Source organism: Rhinatrema bivittatum, chromosome 10, assembly GCF_901001135.1.
Source record: "Rhinatrema bivittatum chromosome 10, aRhiBiv1.1, whole genome shotgun sequence".
NCBI lineage: Eukaryota > Metazoa > Chordata > Amphibia > Gymnophiona > Rhinatrematidae > Rhinatrema > Rhinatrema bivittatum.
The window spans coordinates 77,836,400-77,855,102 of NC_042624.1; the positions used below are offsets into that span (position 1 = coordinate 77,836,400).

Below are 18,703 nucleotides of genomic sequence, written 5' to 3' on the forward strand. Positions count from 1 at the left end.
CATTTTTATATTGCAATTTCAAGTTTAGTGCTTTTCTTGTGTGCTTAGAATTGTCTGTGCAAACTGAGCTTTTTCCATCGACCGTTTTAAAAATAGGTTTGCTCATAGTAACATAGTAAACAATGGCAGATTAGTTTGCATATGGGAATTTTTTATGCACTCTTAACACTAGCTCACCCCTCAACCCATCATGTCTTCTACTTGACTTCTCAGTCCTACTCTCACCACTGCCCTTCACATCTGTCCCCCAAAATAGCTAAAATCATGCCAGACTCACACCTCCACTGTTAAGCCCTTTCAGGCTTTCTCATTGCGTTGGTGGAATCTTTTGTGATTTAGAATTGTTTATTGTATTTCATTATGTATGTATTATATATTGAATTCATGCTGTGTATAATGTGTATTTCATTTATTGTACTTTGATGCTAGGTGCTTTGGGTCTCTACAAGAAAAGTGAGTTATAAATTGAAGAATAAAATAAACAGAGCAGCAATGTATAGGAAAAGCCCAAAAAAACATTTATTTTGGATGCATCTCAAAGTATAGAAAAAAGAAATATATTTTGTGAGACCTTTTATTAAAAAAAAAAAAATAATAATAAAAAGCAGCAGGAGGACATTAGCTCTTAAAATTGTAATGGCTCCTGTCAATTCTTTTTCTTTCTTAATTTTAAAGTAAATGGATTTCAATGATTTATAAACTTACCATAGGAGCTTCTACATTTTAATATGCTGCTTATTTGTATTCCTGCTAAGCAGCTGTCTTTGCTTCCTGTTGGATGTTGCAAGGCCACAATGTGCTGCCTAGATTACAGGAGTGCTGCAAGAGATTAGAACAGACATGTTTACCCACAACTATGCTGACAGACCGCAGCATGCTTTCAGAGACAAAAAGCAGGGTTTAAGAATAATGGTTCCCACTATTATTGATGGTATGATTTAGGTTGTAGCTGTTGAAACATTCTTATCCTTTGAGTTAGCTACAAAAACAGTTTCTAAATATTTTTTAAAATTTAACTCCATACAACATTTAAATACATTTTTTTTAAATACAAATCTATGTGATGTGTAGTGACAATACAGAAACTATTCACAGTAGGCTAGCAGGATTTATCTAGCACAAGGGAGTGACCTGGCTCTTATCCGTAGATTAATTGTGCCCTTGCAGGCCTTTGCCAAATTAACATTAAATACACCACATGAAGAACTTTAGTTTACATATCCCTACTCCCTTAGCAACCTCAATTAACTAAGAACACAACATTATGATGCAGACAGCAGTCCAGCAGCAAGATGGGGACCTGCCAGTCTTTTGTAACAAGTGCTACATATTATCTAACCGTTGGTAAGAGGTTGGATGTGTGCACCCAGTGCAGAATTCCTGGGTCTCAGAGAGCAAGTCCGATCTCTAGAGCCTGGAGGACCTAAGGCAGACAGAGAAGCATTTAGAGGAGATCTTCAGGGACGTAGCCAAGTCTGAACTCCAGTTTGGTAGCCTGCTGTGCTACTTTGGAGGATTAAGGTCATCTGGATGGAGAGCATCAACTTGGTCTTGCAGGAAGTGATTCTGTAGCTAGGACCTGCTCTCCAGGAGATGCATTATCCTCTCACACCAAGGTTGGGTCTCCAAGGACTTGTGCCCAAGAGAGAGGTTAGGGAGTCTATCATAGTAGTAGGTGATTCAGTCATTAGGAATGTAGATAGCTGGGTGGTTGCTGAATGTGAAGATCACTTGGAACTTGCCTGCCAGGTGCAAAGGTGGTGGAACTCACATGTTACCTAGACAGGATTTTAGATAGTGCTTGCTGGGAGCCAGCTGTCATGATACATGTAGGTACCAATAACATAGGAAGGAGCAGGAGGGAGGTTCTGAAAGCTAAATTTAGGCTTTTAGGTGGAAAGTTGAAATTGAAAACATCCAGGGTAGCGCACTCTGAAATGCTCCCTGTTCCATGCACAAGGCCCCAGAGACAGGCACAGCTCCAGAGTCTCAATACATGGATGGTGCAGAGAAGAAGGCTTTAGTTTTGTTAAGAACTGGGCAATATTTTGGGGAAGAGGTAGCTTATTCTGAGAGGATGGGCTTCACCTTAACTGGAGTGGAACCAGGCTGATAGAGCCAGGAGATAAAGCAGCTTTTAAACCAGAACATGGGGGAAAACCAACATTTGCTCAGCAGCACATAGTTCAGAGGTAGGTATCTTCAAAGGATACTAAAATAGGGGAGCTAAGGCATCCCAATAGAGAGAGTCCAGTAAAAGCATAACTAGCCCATTTGTCTAAGTAAAGAACAGAATGAGTTAGATTCCATATTATCCCTATTAACTGCTAAGAAAGTTGTATATGCAAATAAATGTACCTTGAAACATTTATATGCACCTATAAAGGTAGAGTTTATTCGTTGGGTGTGGACATTGTTTAAAATTCCATTGTAGAAGCCCAGACCAGATGTATTCCATGCTGTTACTATTACTACTTAACATTTCTATAGCACTGCATAACATACCCAGTGCTGTACAAACAGACAAAAAAGACAGTCCCTTCTCAATAGAACTTACAATCTAATAAGACAAACATATACAGCACAAGAGACTTGGGGCATCTAATAAAGCAACACAATGATTGAAAAGAAAGTTAATGAAGGCAATCAGGCCTAAGATGTAAAAGCAGCTTCAAAAAGGTGGGTCTTTAGATGGGATTTAAACACAGCAAGCGAAGGAACATGAGGAACCAATTCAGGAAGATTGTTCCAAGCACATTCTCAACCAGGTAGAAAGCATGCAGCCAGGAATTGGTGGTAGAAGAGACGGGCACAGATGGGAGTAACTTGTCCGATGAGCAGATGGGAGACTGGCACAGATGGGAGTAACTTGTCCGATGAGCAGAATGCACAAGATGGGGTGTAAAGAGATGAGAGAGTAGAGGGTAGTGGGGTGCTGCAGAGTGTCAGCATTTGTAGGTGAGAAAGAGGTGCTTGAACTATATGCAGGAGCAGATAGGGAGCCACTGCAGTGACCTAAGAGAGGTTATATGAGTGTAGCGACTTTGGCAAAAGATAAGTCGCAAAGCTGAGTTTAGGACAGATTGTAGGGAAGAGAGATGGCTTGCCAAGAGTGGATAAGGATGTTCAGAAAGGATGGATCTTGGCAATGTTAGGGAGAGAGAGAAACTGCCCTGCACGTTTTTAACAGTTTTGGATATGTGTAAAGGAGAGAGTGGCATTGAAGATGACTCCTAGGTTACAGACTGAGGGGACCAGCAGGATAACCATGTTATCCACAGAAATAGAGAAAAGAGGAAGAGGGGAGTGGGCTTGGGGGGAAGTTAAAGACCTCCATCTTGGCCATGTTTAAGGTGACAGCAGGACATCAAGGCAGCAATGTCAGGCTGAGATCCAGCACTGGATTTCTGGTGAATTTTCTAGTGTAGGTAAGGTAGATCTGGGAGTCAGCAGCATAAAAATCGTATTGAAAGCCATGAGAGGAAATCAGAAGCACATGTTTCGGAATAATGTACCTTTGAAGGATACCAAGAAAACAGGCAAATTAGGGCATTCCAGTAAAGAGGTTGCAATAAATGCTAGTAGACCAGGTGCCTTTAAGTAAAGAGCAGAAACATTTCAAATTACCCCGTCAACTGATAATCAGTTTAATAAAAACAAAAAACATACTTTGCAACGTCTGTACACAAATGCTAGAAGTCTAAAAAATACGATAGAATGTATAGCACTGAATGAAGAGGTAGATGCAATTGATATCTGAGACCTGATCGAATTAGGACAATCAATGGGGCACTGTGATACCATGGTACAAATTATAGCAGAATAGATCAACTGGTGGAGAGGTGGTGCTATATACTAAATGGACATTGATTCAAACAGGATAAACATTCTGCAGAAATCAAAATGCAATGTTGAATTTTTATGGATAGAAATTCCAGGTGAAAAGGGGAATAAAATAGCAGTGGGGTGTATTACCATCAACCTGGCCAGAATGAACAGACGACTAAATGCTAAAAAGTCTGAAAAGCTAACAAAATCAGCATCTCAGTAATAGGTGATTTCAATTACCCCAGTATTGAATGGGTAAATGTCACATCAGGACATACTAGAGAGGTAAAGTTCATAGATGAAATAAAGGACTGCTTCATGAAGTAGTTGGTACGAGATCCAACGAGGGAAAATTATTTTAGACCTAGTCCTGAATGTAACACAGGATTTGATGCAAGAGGGTAACAGTGTTTGCACCGCTTGGCAGTAATTATCACATGATCGAGTTTGACTTAATAATTGGAGGGAGACCACTAAAGAAATCTACTGCAACAGCATTTAACTTTCAAAAAGATGACTGATAAAATGAGGAAAATAGGAAATACTGAAAGAAGCAGCTACAAAGATAAAGAATTTATATCAGGTGTGGACTTTGTTTAAAAATACCATCTTGAAAGCCCAGACTAGATGTGTTACACACATTGGATACCAGCATGGTTAAAAGGTGAGGTGAGTGAAAGGACTTGACGTTGTCAGAGTAAAATGAACGTCTGAGTTCTTTGCTCCTCATCCTTCCTCAAGTTTTATCATTATTACTCACCTCAGAGTTATTAGTAAAAGGGTTCTTTAAGCTGAACTGAAAGTTTAGATAGTAAAGAAGATGGCAGGCCACAAGAAATCAGGAGATCTGAAACAATTCTCATCTGATGCAGGAGAATCCAGATTGGTGGAGTTGGATTGGGTTTTTTGTCCATGAGTATTTCAGTTTTGTCAAAATTGATTGAGTTTCATTGAATTTAGGAGATGTTTAATTGAAATAAGTAGATCTGAGGTTTAGTGTTAGAAGAGGGAGTCCTCTGGGAGATCTGGTTGGCAGGGAGGGGTTGGGTTTTTGGAATAATGCTGGTAGGGGGAGGTGAGTGTGTTATATTATGACTCCTATTAAATTTGTATTGCTGAATGTTAAGGGGTTGAACTCTCCCTATAATAATCAGCTTCTATATAGAGATTTCACAAGGCTGCAAGCCACGGTTGCGTTGCTACAAGAGATGCTCCTTAGAAGATACTGTATCCTGTATTCTAAATCTTTTCCTCATCAGTTTTATGTCTCTAATTCTCCTGGACATAGGTACAGTGGGGTGGGAATTCGTATTTCTAATAGTGTATTGATAAAGGTATTAGCGGTTAAGAGTTGAAGGGGGAGGTATATTATATTACATGTGAGTATTAGCAATAAGAGGTTCATTTTGGTTAACATATATTGCCCTAATGTGGCTCCGAGGCTCACATTGGATGAGATTGTTAAACACTGACACAGTTTGTGGATGGGAGCATAGTGGTGGGGGGTGATTTTGATCTTCCCAGAAATTTGTCTCTGGATAGCTCTTCTGGGAGTGGTGGGGTATTGAAGAGGGACAGGTTATCTCTTAAAAGGATGATGGATAATTGTCAGTTCACATTTAGCTAGTACTACCCCTGTCTAGCAGAAATTATTCCGTTTTTTCACACCCCCCCCCCCCCCAATAATTCTTACTCCAGGATTGATTTCTATTTTAAAAAAAAAAAAAGTGTCTGGGACCTTAGGGTCAGATATTGAATGCATCATCTGGTCCAACCATGCACCGGTTTGGTGGGAAGTTGATATTAGGGCTATGGAAGCCAGGTGCCATTTTTGGAAACTGAATGACTGCTTAATCAAAGATAAAAAACATGGTAACAGAATTAAGCAGTGCATCAAGGAATATCTAATAAATAATATGGGTGGAATGTTGCTTATAACTCTGTGGGACTGATTAAAAGCTGTGGTTCGTGGGTATTTGACAGGTATGGCTACCCATAACAAAAAAAGAAAAAGCAAAAGAGAAGCAATTATTGCTTCAGGAACTAAAAGATTTGGAGCTCCAGCATATAAGGCATCCCGGGTTCTATAGTAGTGGGGAAGCTGGATGATATTAGGCATAAAATAAGACTAATAGATACTGAAAGGACCGCCTTTCATCTGGTTCAAGTAAAACAAACTTACTAAGAGTTTGGAGACAAGGCAGGCAAACTGTTTGCATTAAAACTGAAGGATAAAAGTGCTCAGTCTCAAATTGTCCGTATTAAAGACAAGGGAGGGAATTCGGTATTAGAGAATAGAGCCATAAAATCTAAATTTGTGCAGTTTTATGGGGAATTGTGTTCTGTGGCATTACCAAACGTGAGCTCTGCTGTTGACAAAACTCTTGGGAGACCTATTTCCGCAATAGAGGAACAAGCATTTATGTAGGCTTACGTGCGAGTACCTACTATGTATTGTTAGAGAATATATCAGTGCATTGAAAGTGTGTACTTTTCATACCTATTTTAAACATATATATGCATATATATTATGCACGAAAATAAAGTAGAACTTGGTCGCATAAATTGGTGTATTTTAAAACATGGAAGTATCAAGGAAAATACCAGCTTTACCCATTACTCCACCAGTTTGCCCAGTCCTTCTCCAGGTCATTGAGACCCTCTTGATTCTTCAGCCTGAACTCCCCACCCCACCCCTAGTCCATGCTGGTAACTTGATAATTCCTTAAGTGTTATCCATCAAATTTACCAAAATGAGGACTATCTAATGCAACTGCTGTGGAGCCTTTATATTGAGGGTAATCATATGGAAACTTAAGGCTTGCCCCATTTGTTCAGAACTCTCTACCTTGGAAAAGGAACTGGCTGAAGTTAAAGCTGAATTAGCTTCAATAAAGAAAGTCTCAGCCACTCTACATTATTCAGGAATTAATTTCCCATTACCACAGAACAACCAAAAGTCAAGGAAAAAGATTTACTGTGGGCTCAGGAAGGATAAGACCTGTGACCCACAGACACCAGTTATTGACAGTTGTGCAGCCTACAACTCTACCCTCCCACTCACACAGGGCATTAAGGAACTCAAAAAAACCAGTATTATAGTGGGCTCTGGTAGAATTAGACCTGTGATCCAGAGACCCATACTGTATCAAGTGCAACAAGTACAAAATGCCTTCTCTGTATTAAATACTGAAGAAGTTCTTGAGAAAAAGATTGAAGTGTTATCTGAAAAGAAAGAAACAACCCAATGCATACAGAAATTCCAGATCAGAAACCAAAGAAAAAAGCTCACTGTGATGGATGATTGTCATCAGAGGCATTAATCTTTTCCCTTGCACAAATGCAAAGGGAAAAGTGGATAACAAAACTCAACTAAAGAGGTCACAAAAGGAGTCCATGAACAGCAGTAAACTGAACAAAAAAAGCTGGAAAGCTATGAGCACAAATGCTCATAGTTTGGGCAATAAAATCCGAGATCTGCAAGCTGTAATGGTGGAGGTGGACTTGGACGTTGTTGCTGTCACAGAAACGTGGCTTATGGAATTTCATGACTGGGATACGGCAATACCAGGCTATAACTTGTTAAGGAAGGACAGAGAGGATAGGAAAGGGGGGAGGAGTGGCTCTTTATATCAGAAACAATATCCAAGCATCTGAGCTGCAAGGAAGATGGGGCAATGAAGAAGCACTATGGGCCGACCTAAAAAAAAGATGGGGCATCCATTTTTATTGGAGTGGTTTACAGGCCTCCAAACCAAAAGGAAGAGCTGGACAGAGATCTGGTTGAAGACATCCAAAAGATAGGAAAGAAGGGAGAAGTGGTGATCGTTGGAGACTTTAATATGCCAGATGTAGACTGGAGAATCCCATCTGCAGAATCTAATAATAGTAGAGAAATAGTGGATGCCCTGCAAGTAGCTTTGTTCAAACAAATGGTAATAGAACCCACGAGAGAAGGAGCTATACTCGACTTAGTGCTCACTAATGGAGATAATGTCTCTGATGTCCAGGTGGACGCCCACCTCAGCACCAGTGATCATCAAACGGTATGGTTTAATATCACAAAAAGGATACAGAAAAGAAGCACAAAGACCCGAGTTTTGCAGTTCAAAAACACGGACTTTGATGAAATGGGGAAGTACCTGGGGGAAGAACTAAAAGGCTGGAAGAACGAGAGATGTGGATCAACAGTGGACCAATCTAAAAGGAGCAGTTACCAAGGCAATTAATCTATATGTTAGGTTTCATTTTCTTTTGCTTTTCTTTACTTTTCTATCTGGTTCTCAAAGGAGGTGGCTGACAAAATAAAGGCTAAAAGAACAGTGTTCAAGAAATATAAAAGATCCCAAAGGGAGAAACACAAAGAAGAATATCTGGTAGAACTGAGGGAGAAGAAGAAATTAATCAAACCATCAAAAAGTCAAGCGGAAGAAAGGATTGCCAAGGAGGTAAAGAGAGGTGACAAAACATTTTTCAGATACATCAGTGAAAAGAGAAGTTCGAAGTGGAATAGTGAAATTGAAAGGTGGAAAGGATCAATGTGTGGAGAGAGATGAAGAAATGGCAGAAATATTAAACGAATACTTCAGTTCTGTGTTCACTAAAGAGGACCCTGGAGAAGGACAGTCGCTAGTTAACAAGAAACTGGAGGGGGGTGGAGTAGATGTAACTCCATTTACAGTAGAGAATGTATGGGAAGAGCTGGGGAAACTGAAAGTGGACAAAGCCATGGGTCCTGATGAAGTTCATCCCAGGATATTGAGGGAGCTCAGAGATGTGCTGGTGGGTCCGCTGTGTGACCTGTGGGGTAAAAATGTTTATCACAGGGCACCAGGAAAGACAGTGTATTTCTCATGAATAAAGCCTTTATTTCTTATGCGCATAAGGAAGTCAGCTCGTAAGCCTAAAAGCCTGACTTAATTTGTGATTGAATTGGTCATTCTTAATACCGTTTTCCCCAGTAATTAAAACACTCCTTTGATTTAGGGTCACAACATTAGGGTCACAACATTTGCTTACTTCTAACATTCCACAGAGCCCTGGGAAGCTAACTAAACTTGATTTTATAACTCTTCATTGTCTTGCCTAGAACTACAAAGCGATACATATGTTTTTCTGTTATCTAAGTGTGAGACAGCTTCAGAGACAGTTTCAAGAACAGCCCTTAATTTACAAGCAAGCAGTGCCCCCTGGACCTTTTCTGGTGAATTTCCACTAAACAGATGGCTCTAATAAATTTTATTATCACACCTGTTCAATAGATCCCTAGAAACGGGAGTGGTGCTGAGTGATTGGAGAAGAGGTGGTGGTCCCGCTTCACAAGAGTGGGAACAGAGAAGAGGCTGGTAACTACAGACCGGTTAGCCTCACTTCAGTGGTGGGAAAAGTAATGGAGTCACTGTTGAAAGAGAGAATAGTGAACTATCTACAGTCGGGAGAATGTCTGGACCAGAGGCAGCATGGATTCACCAGGGGAAGATCCTGTCAGACAAATCTGACTTTTTTGACTGGGTAACCAAGGAATTGGATCAAGGAAGAGCACTCAATGTCATCTACTTGGATTTCAGCAAAACTTTTGATACGGTTCCGCACAGGAGACTGGTGAATAAAATGAGAAGCTTAGGAGTGAGTGCCGAGGTGGTGGCCTGGATTGCAAACTGGTTGACGGACAGAAGACAATGTGTGATGCTAAATGGAACTCTCTCTGAAGAGAGAGCGGTATTAAGCGGTGTACCGCAAGGATCGGTGTTGGGACTGGTCCTGTTTATCTTTGTGAGCAACATTGCGGACGGGATAGAAGGTAAGGTTTGTCTTTTTGCGGATGACACTAAGATCTGCAACAGAGTGGACACGCCGGAAGGAGTGGAGAGAATGAGATTGGATTTAAGGAAGCTGGAAGAGTGGTCGAAGATATTGCAGCTGAGTTTCAATGCCAAGAAGTGCAGAGTCATGCATATGGAGTGTGGAAATCCGAATGAACTGTATTCGATGGGGGGAGAAAGGCTGATGTGCACGGAGCAGGAGAGAGACCTTGGGACGATAGTGTCTAATGATCTGAAGTCGGCGAAACAATGTGACAAGGCGATAGCTAAAGCCAGAAGAATTCTGGGCTGCATAGAGAGAAGAATATCGAGTAAGAAAAGGGAAGTGATTATCCCCTTGTACAGGTCCTTGGTGAGGCCTCACCTGGAGTACTCTGTTCAGTTCTGGAGACAGTATCTCCAAAGAGAAAGACAAGATGGAGGCGGTCCAAAGAAGGGCGACTAAAAGGGTGGAGGGTCTTCATCGAATGACTTATGAGGAGAGATTGAAGAATCTAAATATGTACACCCTGGAGGAAAGGAGGAGCAGAGGTGATATGATACAGACTTTCAGATACTTGAAAGGTTTTAATGATCCAAAGACAACGACAAACCTTTTCTGTCGGAAAAAAATCAACAGAACCAGGGGTCACGATTTGAAGCTCCAGGGAGGAAGACTCAGAACCAAAATCAGGAAGTATTTCTTCACAGAGAGGGTGGTGGATGCCTGGAATGCCCTTCCAGAGGAAGTGGTGAAGACCAGAACTGTGAAGGACTTCAAAGGGGCGTGGGATAAACACTGTGGATCCATAAAGTCTAGAGGACTTGAATGAAGAGTGGGTGGCTCACAGGAATGATGGCTACTACCTGGAGATAATACCCTTATTCAATAAACATACACCCAGTAAATGTGACTCCAACATTGCTCTAAGCTTCAACGGCAAGAGGAAATGTGGAAAAAAGGATTTGCATTCACAAAAAAGCTGGGAGTCGCTTGTTTGTTACGGCAGTTACTACCCCAAACCAAATAAGCCTGATACTTCACTTTCAATGCATATCCAGCTTAGCTCTCTACTTCAACAGCAGGAGAGAAAGACTGATACTTCACGCATATCCAGCCCAACTCTCTGCTTCAACGGCAGGGGGAATGAAGAAAAGTGGATCTATATATAAACAACCAAGGACTGAATTACATTCAGTCCTTGGTTGTTTATATTCAGTCCTTGGTTGTGACCCTAAATGTCTGGGTAAACAAATAAGCATGGGTGTAGCTTGCTTATTGTGGCGGTTACTACCCCTAAGTAATTAAGCTAGATATTTCACTTAGATGCAGTTCCAACACTGCTCTCTGCATTAATGGTGGGGGTGGAAGGGAAATAGAACCAAAAGGTTACTAAGAGCCAAGAGAAAAAAAAAGTGCGAAGCTTGCTGGGCAGACTGGATGGGCCGTTTGGTCGTCTTCTGCCGTCATTTCTATGTTTCTATGCAGACCTCCCAACCAGTCAGTACTACCCAATAAACACAATATCATTTACATCAGAAAATATGCAAGTACGTTGGCAAATCTAAGTGCGTGTCTTTTAAAAGAGTAACTTAAATGCGTACATGTTGGCACCTCCCTGAAACGCCCCTAGACTGCCTTTTTTTTTTTTTTTTTTTTACACAGACATGCATACTCACGAAAGTGAAAATACACATGTATTTTGGACTTTTACAGAATGCGCGAGTAGAGGCTACTTTCATGCAAAACAGTTTGAAAATTCACCTCAGTGTCTCTACAACCTTCTCCTTCCTTGGAGTAGAGAGGCTTACCTCCATAACCCTTTCCAGCATGACCAGAACTACTGTTGTATACCATCCCTGTCCTACAGAGTAGAAAGTCAGGCTTGCTCCCAGAAGCACTAGTTCAGTGAAGCTCAGAACTAGCACATGCTACTAAGCGAAGTTCTTAACAAAAGGCATTTTACTAGCATTTTTAGTCTTCCTTCAGGTTTTCTGGACTCCCATTCTTGATGCAGCTATTTGACCCACTACTAGTTTATAGATTAGTTTAAAATATATCAAATTGCAGTGAGTGAGTGCCACCATGATCAAAGCTGATGTTATAACTCATGTGAATCTATCAGTGGGCATACAAACTATAATGAATGAGCGTTGGGTGATATGAATTTGTTTGAAACAATATAAGAAGACAGTGTTTGCAGGGCAATATAAAGATTATTTAGATCCCTTGAAGCCTTTGGGTCTGAGTTCATCGAAATAAAACTAAGATGATATTTACAATACAATAGACTTTTCAATTATGGGTTGTGTTAAAGCCTATTAAAGCAGTGGTTATCAAGTTAGCAACACGAGATCTTCAAATAAACATTTGAATAATCTTATGGAGTGTTTTGAGATGGACTTTGAACTAAAAAGATCTTTTATGGTAAACATTCTACAGTATTGGTCAATGCTAGCCAGTTATATTTTGATAATATTTTAATATATTATGCAAAAAGGCGAATTAAATTTTGTTTTATAGTTTCAAAAGCTTTTGTATATTGTATGTAATAGATATATGGAGTTAATGTTCCAATTCATAGTAACAGTATATATATAACAGTAGAAAGACTAGGGGGGGCACTCCATGAAGTTAGCATGGGGCACATTTAAAACTAATCGGAGAAAGTTCTTTTTTACTCAACGCACAATTAAACTCTGGAATTTGTTGCCAGAGGATGTGGTTAGTGCAGTTAGTATAGCTGTGTTTAAAAAAGGATTGGATAAGTTCTTGGAGGAGAAGTCCATTACCTGCTATTAAGTTCACTTAGAGAATAGCCACCTCCATTAGCAATGGTTATATGGAATAGACTTAGTTTTTGGGTACTTGCCAGGTTCTTATGGCCTTGATTGGCCACTGTTGGAAACAGGATGCTGGGCTTGATGGACCCTTGGTCTGACCCAGTATGGCATTTTCTTATGTTCTTATTAGCATGTAGAAACTTCTTTATAGGAAAAGCCATAAAAGTAATTACTCTTTAAATAAATAATAAAACCCCTCTCGTCTAACAGAATTATTTTTATTTAATACATTTTTACTTGCAATGAATATTCATGTAGAATTAAACCCCTAAAACTTATAACAACCATTACATTGTACTCACCCAGTCACCCCATTCTCACACATGCACTAAAACCATCAGTTAACTTTTAATAAATCTAAACTCAACAAATATTCTTTATACATATATGCTGTATGTATGTGTATATATAGATATTTAAAATATCTCTCAAATTTTCCTCAGTTAAATCTGATATACTGTTCTTTTACAGCCTTATCAACTATATGATACATGGGCTTCCCCGTAGTTGTTTTATTTTAGCTCCTGTTTCAAGCTATCATATTTGCACTCAAAAGCACCTCATGCAAGTCTTTCTAGGGTCCTCTGAAATGCCTTTACAGTTTTATCCGCCCTTAGTCTCTATTTTCTGGATGTGAATAAAACTCAGCAAAGTCTTTGAGGTGTCCAAAACTGTGTCCTAAATTCCAGATAAGGCCTCATGAAAGCCTTTTATAAAAATAATGCAAATAAACTGAGATAAGTTTCAGATTTACTAAAACATTGTGGTTTGAAGTTTCTACTCCAGTAAATCATGTGCTGTCCTTTTTTTCACCCTATCTTACAAGCACAGTTGGGGAAGAAGAGACAATCAGATTTGCACTCCCCACAAGCAAAGCTATTCAAGGGTTACTGGGTAGCTAAAAATGTTGTCACTTTGCTTGTACGTGTTAAAGCTCCTGAGTTTCTGCTGGCTGTGTCTGATTTAAGTGGTTGTGGTCAGTCAGAGGAACTTGTGATATGATAAGATAGCATTCATAGGGTCATGTGGTTTCCAAACGCCCAATCTTAATGTAGCAGACTTAGTATATCTATCTAGTATGCAGAGCTTAAAAAACTTTCATGCCATAAAAGAATGACCTGGTGTTTGGCTTTTTGGAATAAGTAACAGCATGATCTTTCTTTGTCTGTTCTTGAGAGTCAAAAATCTTGTACTTTCTACTGCACTGTAGAAAAATATCAGCATGGATCAATTGATATTTTAGCTTGGGTGATTTCAGCTAGTTCTGTTCTGACCATGCAATGCAAGGACTGAAACTACAGTGCTCTTGTTGTCCTGCAGTTAGAACTTGTATGCTTCTGGACACTGGAGATGTCCCATACAAAACTTACCACTTCCTTTAATGCTTTGTGTGCATTCCTCTCATAGTACTTCAATAATTGAAAAAAGTCTTATTTATGAAATCTTAAATTGAATTCTTTACATTAACCACTTAATATGGCCTATTTCAGTGGTTTCAATGTTAAGTCTTAGAGTACCGCACTGGTCCGATAACAAAATTATTAAAAAATAAATAAAATGCATAGAAACACAGAACATGTTGGCAGATAGGTTATCTCCTATTCCACTTATTGCAATCCTTCATCAATCCTTGGCATTTTAATTTTCCCCAATATATTTTGGGGACAAGAATTGAACCACATGACCTAGAGACTCCACAGGGGAGGAGGAAGCATCTGAGGAGCTGCAAGGCTATCATCTTTCTCCTCTTTTAGGATAGGGTTATGATTGAGTGAAGATTTGGGCTAGAGAGGGAGTCAGTTTTAAAAAAAAACTGGGGATCACCATGGGGTGGGTGGTGGTAATGAACTGGGGATTGCCATTGGAGTGGGTTAATGAAATGGGGACCTCTGTGGGTGGAGGGAGGGCAGGGAGAGAGGGAGAAAATGAACTAAACATCGCTGTGGAAGTGGGGGGGAGGAGGAAGGGAAGGAAATTAACTGGGGCTCACTATGGATGGGGGGGGGGGAAGTGAGGGGGGGGTAATAAATGAACCAGAGATTGCTGGGAGGTGGGAGGGAAGGTCTCTTGGTGTCTGTTAATCTCAAGACCAGCCTGCACTACATATCACCAGCTCAGCCAGCAGTCAATCACTGCCACCAAACCAGCCTACCTGCAAATAGAGAGCACGTGTGTATGTGATTGCATGTGTAGAGAGGGGGGAGCATGTGGGCCTGTTTGCATGTGTGGAGAGGGGGGAGCATGTGGGCCTGTTTGCATGTGTGGGGGAGGCGGAGCATGTGGGCCTGATTGCATGTGTGGAGGGGGGAGTTTTTCTGTACACTTTCCCACCCAAAATAATTTGACAATTGAAGGGGTGACTGGAAATCAAAGGTTTCCCAGTATGGAGAGCATTTTCTTTTTATCCTAGAAGTTTTAATTATTGGATGTTTCTGTGTTGAAATATTTTATTGGTGGTTGGAAGCTTCGTAAAAATTTGTTCAAGTTTTTAATTATTGGAAGTTATTCATAGTTATGAAAAATTTCTATTTTTATTGGTATGGTTTTATGATGATTTATATTTCTTAATTTTGTTTGATGTATTGTGAGGCATGGTGTTTGTTTTTCCCATTGTTGTACTGGATTGTTACAGTTTCCAGTTCAGTTTTTGTCTGCATGTTACTTTTTTATAGTCACTTTTATTCTGTGTTTGGTGCAGTTCTGCATGTGTGACACAGGTGAACTATTCTATCTAGTGTGTAGTTTCTGTGCAGGGATCCATAGCTTCCTGGCTGGTTCTGTTTTCCTAATGAGGGGTGTATTGGCGAGGAGGGGGTTAAGGAGTGAGGGCGGGAGTGAGACGTTTTTCTCTACTCCTTTTTAATAATTTTGTTTTTATGTGAAGAAAAAAGTTTCAATCATATTTTTGCAGAACTTGAAAATGTTAATTGATATTGTCAGTTAAATTAAATATTCAAGAGTTGTGTGAGCCTTCTCGGTGGATCAGAGTGCCAACTAGCTTGTGGCACTCAGACCAGAATTACCTCCCCTCAGTTTAAATCTTGGCACACTACTTCACAAAGGTTGCCATTCCCTGGGCTAGGGGATCGCATGCATGATGTTTGATGTGCCCTGCAAGCCACAGAGTGTGCTCTCATTAGGGCAACACAAGCTTTGCACAACAAAGCTGAGAACTCAGAAATGTGACTCGCAGAAAGGAGTCTAGGTTTGTGAATTTCTTTCTCCATATCTCTATTGTTCCACTGGAAATATTTAAAAAAAAAAAAATAAAATAACAAATGTAAAAATTTCCTCCACCAGTCATTCATCTCTTTCTAGATTATATTACTTGCCATCCCTTAAGCAAAGGGCAATTGAGAGAGGAGGATAGCTTGGTTTTCTTCATGCACTCTGTTCATAATGTCCTGCCTGGACACCTCTTAGGAGGAGAGAATAGTCAGAGCTAATGCCCTAGTGACATTTTGCTTAGAACTTGACAGGAAGTGGACATTGAGCTTTTCTCTGATCTCCATAAAGTCACCTAGAGTAAGTAGAAGCCCTTGTTTGATGTTAGAACAATGGACTGTCCTGTTGGGAGCTCATTTTTTCCTTAGGTTTCCACTAAAATGTAGTACAGATATGCAGGGATATAATTATTATTTTTTTTAAATCATCCTGGCCAACTAGAGAGGTTCTTGAAAGCGTGGGAAGGGGGAAACTTTTTTTTTCCCTCTGAATATTTTTCCTGCTTATTGTGTTGAGCCAGTCAATCTACATAGCATTATCTGTGTAAATTCTATAGAAAACTCCCAGAGACGTCGGCAGTGTCCCTAAAAGGAGTAGATTAACAAACGATGGAGGTCAGCACAGACCCCTGTGGGACACCATACAGCAGCAAAAGATTGGAAGGGATTTAGAATACTTTCCTCCTATTGTTACACTATGTGGTCTTCCAGAGAAAAAGGAGTAGATATGTGCAGCCCCAAATTTTTCATTTGATTTTTTGTTTGTTGGTTCATTTCATATTTGGGGGTTTGTTTTTTTTTGTTTGTTTGGTTTGTTTGCAAACCCAAAAAAACATTAAACATGAACTTTGGCAACATCCTTCAGGCGAATGGCACCATTTTTTAAAGTTCCCCACTTTGTCCTGTTTTGGGCAGCCTCTAGATAAGGATTGACCCAAGTGTGGGGACTGCCATCTTGCTTGTCCTCGGAGAAAGCAAAGTTGCTTACCTGTAACAAGTATTCTTTGAGGACAGCAAGCTGCCAGGCCTCACAAAACCCACTTGATTGCCCAGGAGTTGTTTTTTCCATGTATTAGCTATATCATGGTCTGAGGGACTCTGCCTAGGGGGCAGGGTAATAACTACAGCTGCACGTGCTCAGTAGGGTATGTTTGAATGCTGTAGAATCTTTGAGATCAAAGTTCCAGGCCAGGCTCCATCCGATGATGTCACCCATCTGTGGAGGATTGGCATCCTGCTGTCCTCAGAGTGCATGTTACAGGTAAGCAACTCTGCCTTTCATCACGCAATAGCATGTCTCCAGTTGCCCCTGTAACAGCAAGACTATTTTTGGAGAAATAGTGAGATTACAATTCTCCCATCATACATAGTATCAGATTGAGTATCACATTGACCATCATACTCTTAGCAGGAGCTGCTGAGACTCCTGGGAATCTGTTTGCACTTATCTGCTGTTTGCTCTTAAGCACTTCAAAAACCTGCTCTAGGTGCACCTTTACCTATTATTGCTGCGAGTTTTGTTTGTCACTGGTATATCCTGGAGCCTATCAGCCCCACCCTGTTGACGCCATTAGAAGGACACTACAACCAGGCCACTAGAAGGCCATACCGACTGTGACTGTGCCCTTTGTTTGCATTAAGCATTTTAAAAACCTGCACTGGATGCACTTTTACCTGTTATTATTGCTGCAAGTTTGTTCATCGCTGATATTTCCCAGAACCTACCAGCTCCACCTCCCCACTGTGACAGCACCAGAAGGATACAATGATCAGATGGCTAAAAGGACCACGTCGATAGTAGGCCCGCTAGCAAAGGGCCGGCCCCTTTGCTTGCTCCTTCGCTTGAACCTTTGAATCTTTGTATTTGGACTCTATTTTATATGGGTTTAATATGGGGTTGGTTGTTTTTTTTTGGGGGGGGTGTTTACAGCTTTAGTTTGCTTATTGTGAAAGGTATTAATTCAATTCCAGTAATTGAGGGAATGGGTAAACACATGTTTGGGCTGCAGTAGATCAATTTCTAGGGTTCTTTTTTATCTAATCTGGTATTTATTGAATCCAGAATTGGGAGTCTTTCCCTGACTTTGCTCTCAATGTACATTAACACCTGTTCTGTTGGAAGTAAGATTATTGTATTGTTTGATTTGAAACCTGATATTTTGAGAGTCATGGCATTCTGAGTCAGATACCATGCCCTTGAATCAAATCTATCTGGGGCAATTATGCTTATTACCAGCAAACTAGATTAGGATGGAAGAGTGGAGCAGTTTTATTTATTGTGAAACTCTGCCAATAAAATGTTCTCCTCACCAAATGGGCCGAGGCAGGGAAATCTTAATTGTATCTTTAAATATGTAGGCAATTGGGATAGTTTATCATCTTGCAGCGTGAGAGTGGGCACTTAAGTGGGATTATTGATTTTATTACTTCATTGTCTATATTTTCAAAGTTTTTTGTTGGTTGGGGATTTTAATGTTCATGTAGACTGTAGTTCATCTAGTCAGGTTAAGGAATTTTTAGATTCTGTTTCAGCAGTTGGTTTGAGAATAACCTTGGATTTGCTTTTATTTCTAGTAGATTTAGTGGGAGAGAATTTTAATTTCTGATTTACAAGTAGAAAAGCTTTTATAGTCTGACCATTTTCTAATGAGTATTAAATTTGTACCAGGGAAAACAAATCCTGTGTCTGAGGTGACAGAGAGAGAAAAATTAAATTAGGGGAGAAATTGATCTGGCTTAATTTGAAGGAGAATGGAACTCTGAAAGATCAGCTGATTTATGACGTCAACATTACTAACCTATTCATTAACAGTTGTATTATCTTCAGTTATTGATAAAGTTGCTGCTTTTCAGAAGTTGGTTTCTAATGTGAATAGACTTTGGGTTCCATGGTTTAACGCCTCTTTATTAGAGAAAAAGAGGGCCATGTGACGTGAAAAGAGAAAATGGCGGAAATAATCTAATTCTGCCACCAGTCATTTCATACTGCTAGATTAACAGATAGAT

The 18,703-nt window shown here is 40.1% G+C and overlaps 1 protein-coding gene across 9 annotated transcripts in view; it reads left to right on the forward strand.

The window, feature by feature from the left end:
• The window catches only part of EVI5 (ecotropic viral integration site 5), a 223,156-nt gene that overhangs the window by 170,380 nt on the left and 34,073 nt on the right, over nt 1-18,703 (forward strand). The gene's annotated exons all lie outside the window — the stretch shown is intronic.